This window comes from Daucus carota, chromosome 9 (assembly GCF_001625215.2).
Source record: "Daucus carota subsp. sativus chromosome 9, DH1 v3.0, whole genome shotgun sequence".
NCBI lineage: Eukaryota > Viridiplantae > Streptophyta > Magnoliopsida > Apiales > Apiaceae > Daucus > Daucus carota.
In genome coordinates this window covers 25130041-25134191 of record NC_030389.2, presented here as the reverse complement: position 1 = coordinate 25134191, position 4151 = coordinate 25130041, and the positions used below count along the sequence as shown (strand labels likewise).

Here is a 4151-nt window from a genome sequence, read left to right as displayed (position 1 = left end):
AAACATAAGATAAGAGGACAAGATGTAAGTTATCTAATAAGACTTTTTAAGTAAACTCAAAAGTCTCTATAGTATAAAGATTATGACGTTAAACATTAAATATAACTAAAAGAGCAAAGAGGTTTGATTCCCTTTGTCTAACCATCACTTTTTAGTTATGTGTCTATGGATTCTAATCTTATTAATAATGATGACCATGCATAAAAATTTACACTAATCATATCTCCCGACTAGTTAAAAATAGTTGTTAGTATGTGCACATGAGCACACACTAGAAAGACCCTTAAAAATAACATTATTCTAGATTCTGTTCTGCATTCTATTCTGAATTTATAATATTTCTTATTAATAATTTGGATGAGTTTGGATGTTAGATTTACTATATAAAGTTTAATCGTTTAACTATAGTATTATAATCTTAACAAATCATTTTTTATGAAAGATAAAGTGTTATGATAGTGTTCTATATTGTTATTTTTAAAGTATTCTTTGTGGAATGCAATCCATATATACACACACACATATCCACACACATTTACTTTACGTGTACATTAAATTAATATATGATATCTGTGTGTATCAATCGATTACTTTTTAGTTGGCAAGGACATTTAAATTTTGTTCACATTTGTATCATGTCACTCGAGACGGGATACGTAATCGAAAACGATAACAATATGTCACAAAATTGACTTTTTATAACCATTATGTTTGTGAATTTGTTGAAATTAAACCTTATTTTCAAATGTACACTTTTAAAATGTTCAGATTCAAATAAATATACATATTTAATTATTTATATATTTGATTTTCACGGGAAAAAAATCTCATGTATATAATAGATATGGATTAGATTTAAGAGGATTAAAATAGTTTGTTTCAAGTGCAAAGTATACACAATAAATGAGAAATTTCTTCCCATTCTATCTGTTACATGCGTCAGTATTTAGTTGAGAGTCTTACAGCTCAAATCTACATTTAATTCTCTCTACAGCTGAAATCCTAATTATCTCTACAGCTGAAATCTACCTTGGCTTTTAATTCTTTGTACAACTGAAATCTACATTGGCTTTTAATTCTCTCTACAACTGAAATCTACCTTGGTTTTTAATGCTCTCGGCTTTTCATCACAATCTATAGTATTTTCAAACTCACATCACTTTAGCAGAATCGTAATAAACTCGAAAACTAAGGGCAACTAGACTAAGCAAGCAGCTCAGAAAGTGTATAAAAGGACCCCCACCCCCTCAAGTTCTAACCAACGAAAACACATTTTATACTTTAAGATATTTGATATACCTCCAGCTAGTTCAGCTATTTAAATACCGGTGTACAATATTAAACTAGTGGTTTTCTAGCTTGTTTAAGCGGCTGAGATTTAGTGATCATGATCATATTATTACAAATTTTTATGATTCGATTATTGAATTCATAACTATTGATTATGTTTACATGATTGATCATGTTTCCTTATATATATATATATATATATATATATATATATATATATATATATATATATATATATCAATTGTATCTGCAAGAAGTTGTGATTATAAGTATAGAGCATATCATCATCAATTATCATGGCCTATAGTATAATAATCTTGTCTGTTTTCAATTATCTGTGGAGTAATTTCTCTTCAAGCCATTAGATTTACTTGTCTAACTTTGGGGAGCTCTTGTGTTTTCTTTTTACAGAATATAATCAGATCAGATTATATTTTTGTTTGAAAATAAATCGAACATGGATACAAGTTCGTGTATGAATTTTGCAAACTTGGCTTTCGGGGACCTGAACAGGACTAATCCTTGTATCAAATATGTGGATTCACATGGTACCTCATCTACAACTGTCAGAATTATCATCTTGTCAAACTTGTTGCCCCTTCATGCACAGAAGGATGGGAAAACAGAGGGCTTTAGCTTTATATACGATGAATCACCTCTATGGCAACTAAAAGATGGATTTTCACCTGATACAATGGTTTTTTATGTTGGTTCACTAAATGCCGATATAGATGTTAATGTACAGGAGGAGGTTGTTGAGAGACTGATGGATGATTTCAATTGCGTTCACACTTTTCTTGCGAATGAACTCTTCTCTGAATTCTATCATGATTTCTGCAAGCACCATCTATGGCCTATATTCCATTACATGCTCCCAATGTGCGGAAAGCATGGTGACCAATTTGATCACGGACTGTGGCAGGCTTATATCTCTGCAAATAAAATATTAGCAAACAAAGTATTAGAAGTGGCAAATCCCGAGATTAATTATATTTTGATTCATGACTATCACCTCATGGCGGTCCTTGTGTTCTTGAGAAATAAGCGCTACAGGGCCAAACTCGGATTCTTTCTCCAAAGTCCATTCCTTGCATCTGCAGAGATCTATCGAACACTTCCTGTAAGTGCAGACATTCTGAGGATTTTGTTGAACTGCGATCTCATCGGGTTTCATACTTTCGATTTAGCTTGCCACCTCCTCTCATGTTGTAGTAGAATGCTGGGACTGGACTATGAGTCCAAACGAGGACAAATTGGGCTGGATTATAGTGGTCGCACGGTGTATATCAAGATTCTGCCTTTAGGAATTCATTTGGGAAAAGTTGAAAATGTTCTGAATATTCCTTCTACATCAATGAAAGTCAAGGAAATTGAAGGGAAGTTCAAGGGGAAGCATGTAATTGTTGGCGTAGACGACATGAACTTATTCAAGGCAATTAGTCTGAAGTTATTAGCATTTGAACAACTATTGAGGAAGTATGAAAACTTGCGGGATATTGTGGTTCTTGTTCAAATTATCAATCCTGAAAGAAGCTCAGGAGAAGACATCGAGGAAGTGAGAAGGGAGACGTATGGAACTGCTAACAGGATTAATCAGATTAACAAGTGTGCTAATTATTTATGAATATGTTGGATGTTCTCCATCTCCGAGTGGAGCAATCAGAATAAATTCATGGGATATTAGTTCTTTAGCTGAGGCTATGCGTTCTGCGGTCTCCATGGATGATTCTTTAAGGCAATTAAGACATGAGCAGAACTATAGTTACGTTCAGTCTCATGATGTGGCATATTGTGCTCGCAGTTTCCTGCATAGCATCACGAGAGCATGTCTTGATCACTATAATTATCAATGCTGGGGTTTGGGCTTCAGTTTCACATTCAAAGTTGCTGCCCTCTCCCTAGGTTTTCAAAAATTATTTTCTAAAAGCATAGTTCCTGCATATAACAGGACAAATAGAAGGGCAATATTTCTAGACTTTGATGGCGCCCTTGTTCCTCATTCCTAGACCAAGAAAAATCTCAGTAGTGAACTTGTCACTGCTCTTAATTAACACTATGTGTGATGATCCTAAGAACACTGTGTTTATCGTTAGTGGAAGAGGTATAAGTTCCTTAACCGAGTGGCTGGCTCCATGTGAAGGTCTAGGACTAGCTACTGAACACGGGTACTTCATAAGGTATTTTTCTTCAAAAACTTCTTAGAGACCTTTTCTAGTGGCACTTCTAATTAAATTGCCTTTGGTTTGCAGGTGGAAGAAAACTTCCGAATGGCAATCCAGTTTGGTTGTGGATCTCGAGTGGAAGGTGGCAGTGGAGCGTATAATGAATCTGTATGCAGAAGCCACGGATGGTTCCACCATCGAAGTCAAAGAAAGTGTTTTGGTTTGGCACCATCAAGATGCAGATCATGATTTTGGATCCCTGCTGTTCCGAAAATCTTTTTCTGCACTGTGGACCAAAAGCCTAGCAAGGCCAAGTACTTTGTTGACGATACTTTTGAAGTTCAGAAGCTACTCCAGTGGCTTGCTAATGTTTCGAGTACGCAGCCAAGCTCCGCTGTAAATCCGCCAAGTATTCCTTGACAACTGACAAGCATAGTGTTCGTGAACATTGGTATAGGAGCATATATAAATGTAATATAGCAAGTTCTTTTTTGTAAAGTCAGCATCAGATCTACTACTATGTATTAATGCTTGTAAATTTGTATTTGGCCAAAAGCAGAACATGTAAATGTATAGCCCACTTTAAATGGATATTTTAAAAAAACAGTCCCAGCATAATAAAGATATTGTATATTAAGCCTCATTGAATTAATAATCTTGTTAAATTAATAAAATTTATCATTTTTGAGACTATTAACT

At 34.3% G+C, this 4151-nt stretch overlaps 1 pseudogene; it reads left to right on the top strand.

Annotated features, from left to right (window-relative positions):
* Nucleotides 1–1747: 1747 nt before the first annotated feature.
* Nucleotides 1748–3852, top strand: LOC108204205 (probable alpha,alpha-trehalose-phosphate synthase [UDP-forming] 8; annotated as a pseudogene).
* The last annotated feature ends 299 nt before the right edge of the window (nt 3853–4151 follow it).